Here is a 19,258-nt window from a genome sequence, read left to right as displayed (position 1 = left end):
TAGTATGCAGTAGTATTCCACTAAAACTATATCATGTTGGTATGCGCAAAAAAGAAGTCAATATGGAAGTTATGCCTTTCCTAATAACATCACTCTACTAGAGGAGGATATATTAGAGGATGTCAGAAGCATTTTCTCATATCAATATTGTTTAGGCATCCGTCTGCTCTAACAGTATTACTGCTTAAAAAGTAAGTCAACCTTATTGTTGATATTCATCTTCATCCAGGTCACCTGGGAATTTAACTGGGTTTATTATAGTTGTTATATAATGCATTATTATACATACGGTAAAAAAAATCCATAGAATACTAAAGATATGTATAGTAGTAAATAGTGATTTTAATTATCTTTTTGTCTAAATTTAGTTGATTGATAGCATTATTCAATTACAGTTGAATAGATAATTTCGACTTACAAAGTCCCCCTCCTTTACTCATCTACAAGTATTTACTGTAAAATTATACACTATATGTAGTTATTACTTTAGTATAAATTCAGATAAAAGAATAACTTAATATGCAGTTTATTTATGGAGAAAATGTACAATATATTTAATTTTTACACATTATCTAGCTTCAGAGTCGACTGACTTAATTGAAATCGGGTGAAATGTAGAAAATTACGGAGGCATTAATGTAAATGGTTCCAGTGGCGTGGCAAGTGATAAAGGCGCGATGAAAATGTTGCGGTTCGCCTGTTCTCGTATTTCGAAGGGTTATTTTATGGTAAAATGAACTTCTCTTTTCGACATTCATTAATGTTTTTATATTGAAAAAATCTATAGAAATGCTGTTCTAAATATATATAAAACTACTGATGTATTTCCGCGTCTTCTCTCAATAATCATCTTTAATTCATCTCAATAATCTCTGATTTTTGGATAAATGTAAATGATAAATAATGGCATTTATACGTGCCTACATAGGCCATGTCAGACATACAGAAACACTTTCAAATTTACAATATTAGTATAGATGATTATAAAATATACTTCGCAATAATATTGAATAACTAGTTGATTACTGTTTTACGGATGCGTGTCCTGCAAAATGGTGCATAATGATACAAATTTAAATAAGGTAAATGGAACGAAATATACGCCGTATTCGCAAAATCTGGTTAAATCTGTTCTAATTATGAAAATTTCAATTGAGAACCGGAAAGTTTTATAAACTGGGGGCGTATTATGAACTCTTTAAAATCCAGTCAGTTTCCAGGCAGTTCAGTTTACGGCCTTAAACTGAATTGTTCTTTTTCGTATTATGAGGGTCCAAATTCAAACCGTATTTTGCCTGGATAGTTTGTCTCTGGCTGGTTAGTGGATTTCCTCGCGCTGCGTTCGGATACGCATACATTCGTTGCAACGTTAAGTCGAGTTTCTGTATGTCACTTTTTGGACAAAATATTAATTAAATAAATGTAAATTAAATATAGAAAACAGTAATTAAGATACAACGGTAGAATTTGTGTAATATACAAAAATATTCCAGACAGTTTTATGGTCTTTTTTAATAATTCGGATTTATTTGTAAAAAATATTTTCATTGTAATATCCAAACGAACTTTGTGCATCTACTTAAAATTCCGCGCAAAGTACTTAATTCCGATTTTAATGTACAACTTGAAACTTAGCCTTTCCATAACTTTATACGCAAGTTAAATTTAATAATTCAATTATTGTGAAAGATATACCTAATGTAACGTAAGTATTCCTAACATTTTCTTAGTAATGTTTTTTTAAAATGATGCAAATATTTAAATGTTTATATTTGTATATTTATCTAACTAAATTGTAGATCACGGACTGAAACCTCTCGCCAACGTCGTGTATCGTACCGGTAATTTGAAATTATATGGGATTTTTAAAATCCCATAGGGAAATGGCAAGTGGCTTTAATAAGTCCGCCCAAGAATACCATACCAATCGCTTGTGTGAGGACGTCGCTCAACAATTAAACTCCTTAGGAAAAGGGGGTTTTAAAGACTGGAAAGGATTGTCAAGTTTAAGTGTTATAAGGTAACCATCTGAATTTTAATTTATTTCATTTAATAGGAATCTCAGTAAAATCTGAAATACATATATCTATGCAAATATATTGAAGTATCTGTTTGTAATTTTGAAGTTCACCATACAACAGCTTTTCAGTAAATGCATACATATAGAAGGTAAGATAAATGACATTAAAAAAAAATAGTTGTCTGTCCGTTTGTTTGTTCTTGCTAATCTTTGAAACAGCTGGACCAAATTTGAGGGATACTTTCACTGTCATATGTAATGAGTTGCGTAAAGGAGTAACTTAAGTTGCTTTTATTTGAGATATTTTATTTATTTTAACAAAAATTAGGTATGCCATATGGACAAAGTCATAGGTAATAACTAGTATATAATACAATTATCATATCCCTTTAATTATAACTACCAATAAAAGACATAAATAATGTACCTATATCATTTTTTATAAAAACAAATAATTAAAACATTGACCTATTAACAATATTATTATTTATAAATGTTTCAATTTCTTAGTTCCACAACTAAACAACATGGGTTTGTCTAGCAGCTGGTCTAGCTGCTAGACTCATTTAGTTCTCTATAAGAGCTCAAAGTACATGTAGGCATCTAAATCTAGAAGCCCAATTGTGCTCTCAATGATATTCCATGTTCTTACAGTGTAATATGCTTCTTGTGGTCCTGATATAACATTTGAGATGGGAGTATACTTCTCATCATCCAAAGCATATCCTGGATCTCCTAAAAAAAAACAACATATTATATACTATAATATTAATATTTATTTACAAAAAGTATTATTTCATTAAAAACACAGCACAATAACTGTTGGTGCTGATAAATAACTATGTTTCTAAATTACTGAAGTTTAGAGCTTAGATGTAATGATGTTTGTAGTTTCATAATAAAATTTTGTGGTTACCAAGTAATCATAAGGATTTATTCCAGGTTAAGTCCTCTAGATGTTGCTTAATGCCTCTGGTTTGCCCAAATGTCATGAGTAGCTCCAGTTCCAGTTGGCATCCACACTCATAATGTCCATGTCAGCATTACTAACCTAATTTTTTTTTCCAGATTAATTACATAGATGAAGATTATTTGAAACATATGACATTAATTACATGGATACAGATTATTTGAAACATATGTCTAAGTGTTATGGTCATTTTATATTTAAGTAAACAATTTATTGTTAGTAGGTATATAAGTAGCTTTAGAAATGTATAATTATTAACATATTTTGTATGTCTAAAATCTTGTTTATTGTTAATTTATATAATTATATTAAAAAAAGATATTAAAAGTGCTTATATTATTAAACATGTCTTTTAATTTATATTTCACTTACCAATTATATATTTAATGAATGGTATTGTTTTCTACAGTAATATCTCTTCTTAATTTACAATGGGGTGGCATGTGTACAGTCAAATACAGCCCAATACACCCAGCATTCCAAATTCCAATTATAAAACCTAAAATATAATTAATTTAATTTAATTAATTGTCCTCGGAGGAAAGTGCCGGAGAGACTACACATCATCAGACTGTTGCATACTTGTATACTTGCTTTCTAGGCTTTACTTGTGTGCATACATTTTACCATATATATTATCACTATATCATATGGTATGGTACATGGTACTCATAGATGTATTTGCAACAATCACAGTTGCTAATTGTATAGAAATAGATACCTTTGAATATTTATTATCTATCCTTTACTCAGATGTCCTTGGAATTTTATATATGTATTTACTGTTGGATGTTGGGTAAATGCAATAAATCGGTTATTTGCCATTGGCTGTGCTAGCGAATGAAGAGCAATATCACTAGTAGGCCGTTGATACGAGCCTGCAGCATAAATAATAATGCTACTAAAACCTGACATAGTCAGCTAGTGATTTAGTGAAATAATTACAATACAATATACCTTAGTTTCCACTGGTAGGTCTGTAAATTTCGATGATACCGGCATATGAGTTCGCACGCATATTACGCACCAAATCTTTATTTAGATTATAACGTTTTCTAAATTGTTCATTGTCTATATCAATTGGATTGGATTGGTCGCGTAATCGCCGTCTTTTCACTTTCCTTACTTCTTTTTCGTAGGGTGAACACATTTCCAAAAACTCCAATACTTCGAGTTCATCACACATAATTAAAATTAAAACGAAACAAAAACAATCGAAATAACTGCACAAACATGTTATAAACATAATAAAAACTGACATAGAAATAGAAATAATAACCAAATTACAATAATGAAGCTATAAATTAGAAAACAATTCTATAAAAGCTAATATGAAGCCACCGTAAACTGAATTCAAAAAGCCCGTTTAAAAACGGGCTTTTTGACAGTTGCGTCCGCTCAGATCTGTCAAATGAAACGCTCATAATACGAAATAGCCGGTCAGTTTTCGGGCAGAAGACGTTCAATTGTCATGTGACCGCTGACTGGCTGGCTAATAGCGTTCGTAATACGAAATCGCCAGGCAGTTCAGTTTAAGCCGTAAACTGAATGGGAATAAGAGTTCATAATTAAATTCATAATGTAAACTTAATTTTAAAAATTATTTTCAGTGTACCAATTAAACAATTTTCTTTCTTTCTTTCTTTTCTTTCTTTCTAATACGCCCCCTGGATAGCAATCATTGTGCATTGATGATTTATTAAATATTATTGTCTAGTAGTTCATTTGTTTTTTCTTTCGAATCGGTTTTTATATTGTTAGGATCAACCATGGTTATATAATGTATCATCCGATCGCTGTGTATTGAGAGTACACAGTGAGTATCATGCTGAGGTAAACGTGTTGAGTTTGTTAAAGAATCTCTATTTACGTATATACCTCGTTCCTTCTTGGTATTAACTGGCAACTATTATTTTCTCTAGATTATTTAAATCTTTAGTTACCTATATTTATTGGTAAAAATGGATTATTAAAATTATTCTTATCCTTAACATTTCATTGTATATATAGAGATAGAAATATACAGATTTTTATGATCTATCATCATATTTTGAGACTGACGTCAATGTGAAGAAAAACTTTTAAATTTCTGAGGAAACAGTCGCAATTATCAAGAGCGTCACTCAAATTGACTATTTTGACCATAACTGTTATAAGGTCAAAGTGTTCCTGATAAGAATGAAGAAAATTCTGAATTTATTTTATTATTCTGAATATATTTAAATATCCATAGCAAATGAATAGGTTTACTTTGGAGTTTTTAGATTGAAATCTGCATCTAACGCTTTGGACTGTCCAACTATGATAAAATGTGAAAGTCTTGACAACTAGGTATTATGAGTAATTTAAAGATCTAAAGTCTTTTTGTATTATTAAGTCAACCTAACCGTTTATCATCAAATGGCTGTGAGACTTACTATTACTACGCTGGTCAGAAACAAAATATTATTGGTGGTCATGTATAGATAAATTACATAATTTAGTAACAAACTTGTAAAATGCCATAAAATATGCAGGTTAATACCAGTTTCTCCACGCATCCTGTCCCCGCTTCCTGTTCCTAGGTGACGAAGTATCAATTGGTGGGGAATTCAATAAAGGCCGACATGCGGGCACGCTGTGACACATCTCATACGTTTTCTTATTCCACTCTCGTAACTTTGACACCTGATACATGCATAATGTAGTAATTGTATTTTTTAACGCTTTACAACGACTCATACGTGATGAGTTTAACAGACAATATGACGTTGATAATTCTTGCATTTATATTAAAAATATAGATGTTTTAGTCATACAAATTTAAGTAAGAATATTGATATATATATTCTCATACACAAGAGTAGGTATAAAGAACACATTTTGACACATGATTAGTTAAGTAATTAGAAAACAAACAAATTTTCAACAATACAATTTTGGTAAAGGATTGTATTAGTATGATTTATTATATTAAATGAGTACTTTGTGACCGACCAGTTGTAAACATCTTGAAAATTAATCAATAGTTCTGCGGTTTTGCCTGTGGATCACTTCGTAAGATTGAATTTCAAGGTTCTATAAAATATATTCAATTCCTCTATTGTTATGAATAAGATTATGTAAGTAGTTTTAGATATCATAAAAGTTAAATTAAAAGTTTTACAAATAAAAAATTGAATGTTGCCTAAATAACTGACATACATAACTATAATTTAATATTAATCCTGAAACCGTAACTGTTCGTGGTGATATGAAACTTGGAACCAATAGGCGTTTATTTTTATTTTAATATTTTTTTTTCCATCTATGCTCATGGCGGGATAGAACAGTAAGAGCCACTTGGTTTAATTCTTACTCATGACCCTTGTTACATATTTATGCATACATAAATAGTATGTATTTTATGCGATTTATGAAATATTTCAACTGCAGATTGAGCAGAATTAAACGAGCATTGTCGCAAGCGATGTTTTGATATAATACTCATTCTCACAATAGCTATGTATACCTGTAACTAAATGCACAATGGAGAGTTTGTATGGCACCTGACAGTGATATGGGTGACAACTTAATGGTTTTGTACAGACGTCGTGAGTTACCCAAACAAATTTTAATATGATATATAGATCTAGATTTAAATGAGTAGGTATATACCCTTCAGTAATTGAAATGTGAACGTTTTGTTAAAAATAAAAAATAGATATTTAAATATACACACATATATATATAACACTAAACTTAATTAATATCAACAACTTTTTTAAAGCCGTGAAAGTTTTAAAAATCTATCAATATAATTGGGAGTTATTTCACAAATTTACGAATTTTTTCAACCAGTTTCGCACAGAATTCTTTTATTGGCAAAACGAAACTAAAAATAGTTAAAGTATTAATTAAAAAGTATTTGAGAATTACCAAATCTACAATTATAATAGAATACATATTGAGAATTCTCTATATGTATTTTATTATAGTAATAATACATTCATCATCGTCAGTTAATTTATTTAACTATTATTTTTAATTTTAAAGATGACTGATTTTATTTCGATATAGAGGAGATTCTTTAAAATATTAAAAGAAATAAATTCACTGCACCTTTAATTACAGTTGTTTATTTAACCATAATTCTTTGTTATATTCAAAATAAAAAATAATTCAATTAATTAAAGTGTAATTTATTATTACAAGCATAAATCCAAGTTATCCTGACAATGTGACTTACGTGATGTTTGAGTATTTATAATATATATTCGCATTATAAACGTTGCTATTGTGCCTTACAAGATAGAAAGGGATGGTCATAAAATTTAACTGCAAAGCATTAGTTGAATGTCGTACCCTCATCGTACAAGTTTGCGAAGATAACGACATCTGATTTCTCTTTAAATTGTCATTTAAGATAAAATTCTCGCGGTCTAGTGAATCATAGATTAAATTTAAACACATGTTCAAAATATATATGAATTGATAAGTATTCAATAAATATAATCTAGTATACTGTGCTCAAAAGGTTTTTTTAAATATTTTTGTAGTTTGCTATTCCAGTACATGGAATAGCACTCAAGTTTACACTCAATCCATTGGAAAGTGGTGACGCTAGACACGATGAAACTCTAAGGTGGAGTGGGTATGGATATTCAATTTTTATATAATGAAAATTAAATACAATAATCACCAAACAATTTATCATGTGTCCACATTTGAACATTCAAAACTTCTTCAAAAATGGCTACTATTAAGAGATTCTGTTGTTACAAAATATCTATTTAATATTTCATAGAGGTACCCCCATAAATATTCTTTTAGTAATCACAATTACGCTACATTATTTATTGAATAAAATGCAACAGTAACATTTACTCAGAAAAACAATATACCTAATGTATAAACAGTTTAGAGCTTAATGGATTTCAATTCGCCACAACAGAAAATAGTATTACTTATTTAGTTTTTAGTCTCTGTAATATAAATTATAAAATCAAGCCATATACAAGGGCTTACTGGGCAAAGAAACTCGGTAAATACATACTTCTACCTGGCGCAAACCTGGCGTGAAAATTGATATTTTTCGATTCGCTCTTAACAGAGCAATAATGTTTTATATACAGCTCCTATACCCGTGAGACCTTTTAAATTAAACCGTATCTTTTTCGATTAAGGTATAAATTAAAATAGCAACACATCGGCGCTCTAGGTAATCGCTATACTCGTTTGAGTGGATGGGGTATGGAGTAAACGACAAACGAATGAACCCAATAATGTTCGGTTAGCAGAACCACATAACATGTTCCTGTCACGTGTCTGCTGCAGGGTGGCTGCGAGATAGGCTCTTTTATATTCACAGAGCGCCAACATCGAGAATTGCTTACACTGACTGTTATACCAGAAATATTTACGGAATCCACAATTTTATACATCACGCCAATATTATATGTATGTATGAATTTCCTTATGCTGTCATAACATATGGTGTAATAAATTATGTAATAGTATTCTTTACAGACTGTTTGTAAAAAAAAAAATAAGTATCAGGGTTAAAAATAGGGATATATACCTACTTATTATAAATATTATATTTATAAGTTATGCGTAACAAAAGTACTAAGGAATATAAATAACTAAATTATTACTATATAAATTAATCACAGTTTAATACAATTCGTATATAATTGTATCTAACAATTTTACTGTAAATTTACGGTGTCTGGAAAGAAAAGTACCTTTAATATAGGCTAAAAAAATAAGTAGTAAAATACTTTTTTGTTTTCGTATATTAGGTTTATTTAGTTGTCGGATTTCAAGGTCTAGTTCCGTGACCGCACCATGCACTATGATTTAGCCACGAGAACGGAAGTGACATCGTAAATTAAGCACTAGAAAGTAGCTTTTCCGTCGTCAACTGCACATTATGGTCGTCAACTACCAAGAAATCTTAGACAGACTTCAGAATTTATATACAGGCTGTTGTTAATTTTACTAGTATTAATAACATAGCTTGTAGAACATTCGTATGTAGTACACATTATTTATATTATTAGCTGGGTCTTAGATTACACTAATAAGTACTTTTATGGTAAATAAATATATTTACCTCTCTCGATGTTTCGCCTAGAGGTTGCACTAGCCGTGGTCACAAGCTATCCGCAGTCACCTCGAAACGTAGAGAGGAAAATACTTTTATTTACCATAAAATTATTCGTATTAAACCACGTTTAACAATATAAATAATGTGATTTAAATTACTGTCATTAGGGAGATCAATTCTGGACACGTTTTTCTTTCACCTTGAGTCTTGACCTCATCTTTGTTATTTTTTTATTAACTTTATAAGTAACACCTTTAGCCTGGATTTGACTTGGGTATTTTTATTTTTACAAAGGTTACGTTTTATATTCAGTCCTTTTTATTACAACTGGTACAATTGTCCAACATGCGGCATTCAATTTAAGTTCCAGTTGGGTATGCAATTCATGTTCTATATCCAGTCTATTCGGAATTTTAGGCACCACTTCAAATTAAGATCTAATTTTGGATATGTTCGTTGTAAAATTCTAATTTACTTACTTAAATATGTATGTATCAGCAGTATAATTCAGTTAGTCTAAAATTTACCACCAGAAAATACAAGCAATCTATTTCAGTGAAACTCCAATAATAGGATGATAATGAGTTATCTAAAATAAGGGTTATTGTTATTTGAGTTAACAAAACCTATATAAAGCGATTTTGTTAATTCTATATGTAAATAAATACAAGAAACTACAACTCAAAGTGAAAACAAAAAAAACGACGAAAGAATGATGACTGAAAACTTTAATGTACATTTTCTCGAAAGCGAACAAATTAGTATGTGTTTAGAAATTTATCGACATTTCAACTCCCAAGAGGAGTTAATATAGAAAACGGAATTTGTGACGAGTTAGCGACACAGAACCGAAATTAATTACCTAGAAACACGATAACACCTTTCAAATTCACATAATTTATTTCATTATAACCCAAGGCAACTAACAACATGAGGAGAACAGGATAATACTTGTATTCTGCATATAGGGTATGACCACAGGCTGATAAATTACAAGTTTTCCTTTCTAGTCTCCTAAATTTCTAAAATCCCCGTTGCCAAGGGACTGAAAATCAGAATTAATCGTTAAGCATTGTTTTTAAAACTAATATGGAAGTTTCTATACTGCACTGTAATCCATTATTAATCATATTTAATAAACTAGCTTTTGCTTCGCTCACGTTAATTTATCCCCTTAGGGGTGGAATTTATCAAAATCCTTTCTTAGGGAATACCTACGTCATAGTAACCTTTACGCATGCAAAGTCTCAGCCCGATTGGTGTAAAATTGCCAAAGTTTCATACAAACTTTCATCCCTTATTTTATCCCCTTGAGGATAGAATTAACAAAATCCTTTCTTAGCGAATGCCTACGTCATAATATCTACTTGTATGCCAAATTTCAGCCCGATCCGTCCAGTAGTTTTGGCTGTGCGTTGATAGATCACTACGTCAGTCATCTTTGAGTTATATATATTTAGAGAGATAAGATATAATAATAATATCTTCATTTTAAGTGATCAACAGATGGTTGAAATGGAACGAGATTAAGAACCCGTATTTTACTATCTTCGGATTTTCTTAGGCTGCGTATCGTCAATATGTTATAAGATCAAAGAGGAAAGTTACTACACAAAGACCGCATGGTAGTTGGAAGAAAAAGGTTCATTTGATCCCAAATTAACTAGATAAGTGTCACTTAACCAACTGCTAAAGGTATTTTATATTAAAAATTAGAGAACATATGATTTCTTTGTATTTAAGTGTATTGAAACGTTTTTGCGATTTTATTAAATTATTAAAGCATTGAAGTATCAATGCATTTTTCTATAGCAGACTAGATTTGTATTTAAAGATTGTTTAGATTCATATTTCACTATAAATATCTTGTGAAATCTCAGAAAACAATACAGTCTAAGTACCTACGAGTATTTGTATAAAAAAATCTTTGTGTACTTTCTCTCACTAACCGCAATTACCTATCACTATATCTATCTCAAATCCTAAAATGCAACGGTATAAGAATATAAAGCAATGTAATACGCAAATGATCATGATCGTAATGATGGTTAAATTGAGCTGACCCACTTTACACAGGTCGCGGGTTCGAACCCGAATTTGTTCCGGAAGTGTCATTACAATATTGTGTAGCACGGCGTACTAACTATATTACATGACACAAAAAAGTCATCGTTAAAGAAATGATATCTAATCTGAAGAGTAAACGAATGTTGATGGTAAAAATTTGTTTCTATACTCACTAGTTAAGAGAAAAAGAGCACAATTATGAGAGTATTTATAATTAGAAGTATTTATAACAAACCACGACAATACATAGTAATAGTTAAAATATGAATTAGTATGTAAGTAGATAAATGTGTTCTATATTTTTTTCTAAATAATTTAACTTTAATTCTTATATAAATAAATATGTTAATGAAATCAAGACATAGCAGTTCGTGATTCCTTCTCTGTTCGTATAATGAGGTGTGTCTCTTCTGCTCATCATAGTAGGTGTAGGTATCAGATTCAGCCACATTACAATTATCAATTGAAATTACCGAGACAATATCACTTTATAATTTAGATTACCTCATCAAAGACAATTAACACGGTGGATCACATGTACTTATATGATACTATATATATTACAGAATCGAATCGATAGACTGCAGGCTACCCACTTACGTTCATATTTAGGTTTACATAGAATTTGATTCGCTAATATGTACTCGAGGTGTCAAGTGCGTTGACGCTTTGAACGTGACATGTCTGACGCAGCACGTTCAGACTATTGTCTGTGAGCATCCATCATGTTATCTCGTTACACTGCCTCCCCTTTTTACATGACTGGTTGTAAAAACTACTTGTACTTGTAGGTAAAACGGCATTTATTCACACGAATTGTTTCAAACGCTTTCTCTCTTTATTCGTGCAGAATGTAATATTAGACATGTTCCTTTTATACAGTTCAACACCTATTCAACCCTATTTAGGTAACAATATTTGTGACTTTACAAGAGATATCATCTTGATGCGAATTATTATTCATCTAGAAACAATATCTAGTATAAAATACACTATCTAATATAAAAATTTTACATACATAAGTATTTCCATGCAGTTAGGGTGCGGATACACCGCCGTGCATTTAACGAACTGATTTTAAAATGCGTATACGACCCATTAATTCCGTCATCGTCATTAATTTACTGCTGTCTCCCTTTGCCCTACCAATAAAAGTTGATGAGCCGTGATCAGTATGCCAAAACTTCCACAATGGGGCAATAACATCGTGTTATTACTTGCGATGCTTCCGAGCGCATCGACAATCGATAAGTAGATATGTATTCTCTTTGATATATTAAATTCCTGATTTATTGCAGCTACACATTGTAATATCCGACATGTGTATTATTTGATTTGCAGCTTTATATGTTTCTCAGAAGAAAATAATAGTAGGTACTGCTAAAGTAAGCAATACATCCCTAATCCACCTTTATCAATTCTAATAGCAGACATGCCTAATATATAATATTAGCCTTGTCAATGATCTAGCAAAGTAGGCTTTTGTCTTCTTAGACAAAATCTCGGGTTATTTTTATCATCAGTAGGCATAAACGCATGAACAAAGATCTTTTTTCAAATAGAAGTTTCTTTATTAAATGAAAATATTTACTCCTTTTTGTGTTCTATATTTTATTTATAAAAATGGAGGACTTTCTTTTTTTTCGCTTCAGCACGAAATAGGTAATTTCGCCCACTATTGTTAGTCTAAAAACATAATTACAATAAAATTACTTTGTTGCATATGGTACAAAAACTGTATGTCCTTATAGGTTTTCTTTAATAATCACGTGACGTGTTTCTTTCTAGTAATAACTAATTAAAGTACCAATCTTGCAGAAATGTACTTACGTTATTTTGGAAGCTGAAGTCGAAAATTACATTCCTGTAACAGGGTTGTCGTTCAGTTTCTCTCTGATTAAACTATTTGCAATTTAAATCAACATTACCTAGCTCGTGTTTAGGGTTGTCATAATGTATGGCGTAATCGAATAATCGGGGAGACCTCGTGAGTCACGGCGAAACGACCTCCCCCGATGAGAACACTAAAAATTAAATTACGATAAATCCGGACGTCAGTTTAAATTTGTATTAATTTACACTGTAAACCAACTTTAAAAAGCAGGAATTGTTTAATTTGACTGTATTTAAGTATAAATGGTTATAAAAAGCTAATGACATCTTCCTCGTTTTTGAAGCATGTTGGTTTCAGACTTCATTTAATTACGATTGCTTACTACGAAGCTGGAATTACAACTTGGTATTTTTGTAATAGTTAGATGTTTCTTATAAATATTGATTTTCTTAATTTATTTGATACCATACTAATCTGGTGGATTTTTTGAGTTCCTTTTTTATTTTAAATTAAACGATACTAATGCATGTACTTACATGGTTAATCATCATTATATAGCCTGGAATAATGTCTCATGATACTAAACAATGAAGAAATTATATCTCAGAATAGCGAATATTACATAAAAAGGATGTTCAGATTTACGAGTAAGTTCTATTATTATGTATAAATAATATTACGTGCGGTAGAGTTTGGAGACCATAGGATAAATGCCACTATATGCTACTAAGCAATCTGCATTCCAATATAAAAAACATAAAGCAGTTAAATAATTTCAAAAAGATCCATTTGATATTAAGTACCACCAAAAATCAAATCCGTGACTATAGTAAAAACATGCCACCACTGCTCCATGGACATCGTCGATCATATCTAATGGCTTATTTTGATGAATCATATTGTTAGTAACCTGCTGTCATACTCAGATCATATCCTACACTGGTAACCGACCATATTTTATTTTTTAATAGTGACAATATAATATACTACGTATACATTTATTTATACAGTATTACTGAGAAACAGATGTGCACCGGGTATCTGCTTGTGCCAAGTTCTAATTGGATGTTAATTTATGTAAAAGGGTATTTAACTGCTGCTAAAAAACTTTATATTGCAAAAGCGTCCGAATCATTAATCAAGTAATTGTTAGATCACTTTTGATGAACGAACCTATTATATTTATTTTATTTATATCCATTTTCACATATTATTATTGCAAGTAAGATTTTAGTTATGCCATAACTATAACTATATAAAATTATAGTTTGGGTTTTATATATACATATATATAATATGCTATATTTTCTAAAACTATAATTAACATTAAACTTTATACTTTCCTGCACATTTATTGGTATATTGTATTTATTAGAAGTATATGTTATGTTTTTTTTTAAGTAATAAAATAATTATAATGCAATACGTACAGAGAACTTGAACAAAGTTTACTCGCGTCAAACGTAGACGCGATGTTAGCTGCAAGGTGCTCCATTGAAGAAATGTACAGTACAAATATTAAGTGCCTGCTTCGAATGCGCACAACGGAAGTTGTTCTTTCCAAGTTTTGAACTTCATCCCTTAGGAGTTCAGTAGGTATGACGTCGATTTAGGGAACATTGTTAGAAAGCTTACGATCAAAATTAATGAGGTTCCAACTGAACAAACTTGCTTGATATTAAGAGAAGGGAAGGATATTACGTTAAGACTACCAACTTCATATTTTACCTCAACATACTGGGATACTTTGAAATTTATGTACTTGAAACAAAATTGACAACAAATTCGCTTGCTTCACAAAGTAAGCACCCAATTTTGAAGTTTAAAATTAGGTAGGTACGTTCTTAAAAAATTATAAAATTTATATATTACGTTGCTTTTTTTGTCTTGTTTGTGTTAGTGTTGATATTGATAAATAATATCGAAGATTAGTCACAAAACTAAATTTAATTAACTGCATGAATAAAATTAATAACACCGATCAAGATAACATTATGCATCAAGCATTTAAATTAACTTGGTGTAATATATATGAGCTTGGAACGATTCAAGATAAATACATTACTTTATTAATATAGTTTATCGAGTTTATTAACCTATGTTAAACGCGACCATTTAAAAGTAATACATTTGTTTCTTTTACATTATTAAATGTCAGAAATTAGAAAAATCTGCTACAGGTTAGGTTAGACTCATTGAGAAAGGGTCAACTCTTAACTCGGGGTGGTGAGAAAGATTGTTACTGAATTTGTTATAATATTTTTAAACAGAATGGCGCAAATAATCTACTTCTATAAAAAGTGTACAATAAGGTTTCCATAAGCATGTTGCCTACCTAAGTAAAGTTAATATTTTAATAATAATGTTAAAGCTATAAAACCCTTATCGTCTAAATAATTTCGAAAAAGAAAATGAAAGAAATCCTAGTTTCTACCATAACTATTATTTATTTACTTTTTTATATATCAGTAGATTAAACCTCCTAAGCTATCTTCTATTATAAAATAAATATCTTCTAATACAACACAAAAACATTTAAGTACAGGATATTTTGGTAATAATCTGTTAACTTATTTGTCATACCTAATGGTTTTTATGGTACATGTCATAATCTCTGTTTTTTGTTGTTGGGGAGCAATATATTGTTGTATAACACGGCATTATAGGACGCAGGAGCACGCCGCGTATCAACAATACGTCGCCCTATTGTGCTTGTTAATTGAAAATGCGGGTACAATATTCGATATTTTATACAAAATATTATTATTCAATATTCAATAACTGCACATTAAGCTCATAATTTATTTTTGGCGCTATAGCTGCTGTGTTTTTTTTATATGTATTATTGCATGCACCTGGCATGTAACTTATGTTAGGTACAAGTAATATAGCAGTGTATGTTGTTAGGGAGTGGTTCGGTGAAAAGTAGGTAAATGGAAGGAAACCCTACAAGAGCTTGTTCCGGTTTAGAGCAAATCGTCCGAGCCCGCCTGGCACCGGTATGGTTTCCGGTACCGCTGACCGCAGCCATGTTAACTTCAGGGAATATGTATTTTTGTGCTAAGTCTCCAAATTTATTTGTTTAACAAAAAGCTTTCACTTCCATATCGAAAAAGATAATTTATATTATAACGGATATATTTTAGTTACGCAGCATTCGTTGAATGGAACTGAAAAAGTTGATTAATGTCTTTGTGAAATATAATATTTCACGGAAAATTGCATTGACTCTGAGGATATTATTTTAAAAGAACTCCGAAGAACAAAACCATCAGCTATTATGAAATTATGATCATTTAGGCACATATCACTTCATCATTATTTTACTGGTATTACCTACGTTTTTATTTTTATGGTATTCAGTTAAAAAACTCTAATTCACTTTTATAACTAAAGTGTTGTTATTACATATCTAAAATAAACATATTTAATCTTAACATAAATAAATAAATTGTGTTTTGTTTCAGGATCTATATTTTTATGGAAAGCTTAAAATGAATGATAACAGTTTTCAAAACTGTGGGTGGTCTGATTTATTTGGGTCCAGTTGTAAATAGATGGACGTTGTCCCGTTCAAACCATCAATAAATATTCACAAACATATCAGTCACCTAAACTTCGTACAAATCCAAAGAGATCAAGTAGAAACACAACCGTTATTTACTTTTTGATATTTGATTGTAAAGCCGATTTCTATCGTGTTTGTCACGTGGGCCTGTAATTTTTTTTTCTGTCTAAACTATCGTTTAGACAGAAAAAAAATTTAAATTAAATTATTAAATTAATCATTTCTATCATAATAAATTTCACTAAATAATTTCAATTAAATTTTGTAATCATTTATTAATGCCAAAAATAAGTTTCTTTTGATAGCGAAGTAAATTATTTTTAAGTTCAACAAAAATAAACGTTTTTAAAATGAAAAAGATTTTACCAAAAACTTTTATCCCTATGTACTGTACTTTACATTTAAATATTCGCAATGAGAGAATTAAAAGAAGTCGTTTGTATATGTTATTGTTGAATTAAATCTCCTGGCCGCATATAATTGTGAATATACATAGCTATGTAGAGTCTTTCTGAGTTTCATGCTGTAGCCGTATGTATAGATAAAGAAAATGCGTTGAAACATGCAGTAAATATGTTTTGGAATACGTAGAAAAAGTTTAAACAATACTATAGAGATCCTTTCAAGCTTATCAAAATCTGGAACAATAGTGGTTGTTGTCCTCCAGTAGCTCATATTGAATGCAACCGAGCGCGCCACTTGAAGCAGCAAGCGGCAAATCAAAAGGTCTGTCTTCACACAGGAATTTCTCGGTCGGTGGTCTGGTTGGATATTTATAAATACTGTACCTGATTCATTTTAATTCACATTTTATTAGTCACCTATAAGACTAGAAATATATATTTCTACTATGCTGACATCTTCATTTAAAAATAATTTTATAAATGTGGTTGTAAATTCAATCTCGGCTAGAAGATAGTTTACTCAGGTTAAATACTAGTAAAACGAAATATCTCTGCTTTAGCAAAACAAACAGGGGCTCACCAGGAGATTTACGATTAAAACTACATTCTTTTCCGTGTAATCGCTCTAGTCAAAACGAAAACAAATCTTGTGATTGTTCTATACTTGAAAGAGCATTCAATGTAAAGTATTTAGGGTTAGTCATTGATGATAGATTAAATTGGAAAGAACATATATCCACACTTTCCAAAAGAGTTCGTAAATTTATATATCTATTTAAAGAACTCCGAATACTTTCGGACCATAAACTACTTATTCAGCTGTACAAAGCGTTAGTAGAATGTCTACTTACCTACTGTATTTGTTCGTGGCAGCTGCTAAGACGTATTTATTAGAACTTGAACGTGTACAAAGAGCTGTACTAAAGGTACTGCTATGCCTACCGTTTAGGCATCCAACATACAAAGTATATGAACTAGCCAATGTCCTCTCTGTTCGCAAACTATATATATACCAATGTATTCGTAGATACCATGGAAGTGCATCATCTATATCCAACAACAATAAAAGACTTAATCGTTATCCTGTACCTAGGGTCAAAAGTGAATTTGCACGTCAACAATATCGGTATCTTGCGCCAAAACTATACAATGTGTTTAGTCAGGTTGTAAACCCAAAAAGTATGACTCAATATCAAATTAAAAATAAAATTAAACAATGGTTAAATCAGCTACAATACGATGATACGGAAAATTTATTAAATGTACAGTAATATTCTTTGTTAACATCACAAAGATTAATTTGCAGATATATATTTTTTTATTTTTATTTTTTATTTATTTTTTATTTTTTTTTTTATGATTTTTTTTTTTATATTTTTATTTATTTTATTTTATTTTTATTTTTTTATATTTTTTTTTTTTTTACTTAAACACACGCATTAAATGCGTACATGCACGCTCACCTACATATCCATCATACATACATATAAACACACTTACATCATACTTGTACATAAGACACACACAATATAGTGCAAAATGTTATGTTTATTTCAACACCTTTGTTTTTCTTATAATTTAGATTTTTAAATATGTATCTATTGATAAAATATTGTTTATATATATCATGTTCTAATAATTTTCATCCTTCTATAATAAAAGTACATGTATTGGGAAGGAACTGGCTTCTGTCATACGGCTAATGCTAGTTCAGAAGCCAGGACTACACATAAATACTGAAAGGATTGATATTGTCTGGAATGTGTACCTATTGTATAAATAATATTGTAACGATCCTTCTGAATTTAATAAAGATTATTATTATTAAAAAAAAAAAAAAAAAAAAAAAAAAAAAAAAAAAAAAAAAAAAAAAAAAAAAAAAAAAAAAAAAATGGTAATTGTACTTTAAAAATTGAACATGACGTTGAATGCGTGCAATAGTTGTGAAAGTAATAATAATATTAATATTTAAAAAAAAATCTAATCCGTACTGATCTAATTATCATCTTGTTAAAAATTAAATTCATCAATACAACCTTTTAGATGAATATATAACGTAGAACATGGCTTCGTTAATTTCATATTTTTTACTGGCTTGCGAGATTTCCTAGTAATTTTGTAAATTGCTTTTTGTTCAAATTTTATCTGATAATTTGTAAGCCGATCACTACTTGTGACTATTAATTAAATCAAAACGAAACTGTAATCTATTTGTAATGCAGATTCTTGGTTATAATAAATATTATAGTCTAAGGTCGTAACTCAGTATCTACGTCTTTTTGCATAGTACCTTAACCTGAAACCTTTAAGTCCGAATTTAACCTT

At 30.1% G+C, this 19,258-nt stretch overlaps 1 protein-coding gene and 2 long non-coding RNA genes across 3 annotated transcripts in view; 2 read left to right on the top strand and 1 right to left on the bottom strand.

Annotated features, from left to right (window-relative positions):
• LOC131841756 (fasciclin-1) overlaps positions 1-19,258 on the top strand; it is a 59,884-nt gene that overhangs the window by 7,201 nt on the left and 33,425 nt on the right. The gene's annotated exons all lie outside the window — the stretch shown is intronic.
• LOC131841758 (uncharacterized) lies at positions 1,691-3,122 on the top strand. The gene is made up of 3 exons (XR_009357462.1): positions 1,691-1,705; positions 1,800-2,020; positions 3,089-3,122. It is a non-coding gene; the product is annotated as an uncharacterized LOC131841758 (long non-coding RNA).
• LOC131841757 (uncharacterized) lies at positions 2,985-4,332 on the bottom strand. The gene is made up of 3 exons (XR_009357461.1): positions 3,948-4,332; positions 3,363-3,489; positions 2,985-3,071 (listed from the first exon to the last, which is right to left on the bottom strand). It is a non-coding gene; the product is annotated as an uncharacterized LOC131841757 (long non-coding RNA).

This window comes from Achroia grisella, unplaced genomic scaffold (genome assembly GCF_030625045.1).
Source record: "Achroia grisella isolate CSIRO2021 unplaced genomic scaffold, CSIRO_AGI_Agris_v1 utg1920, whole genome shotgun sequence".
In the NCBI taxonomy this organism is placed as follows: domain Eukaryota; kingdom Metazoa; phylum Arthropoda; class Insecta; order Lepidoptera; family Pyralidae; genus Achroia; species Achroia grisella.
Note: the sequence above shows the minus strand (reverse complement) of the source record. Positions and strands in the feature narration are given on the sequence as shown.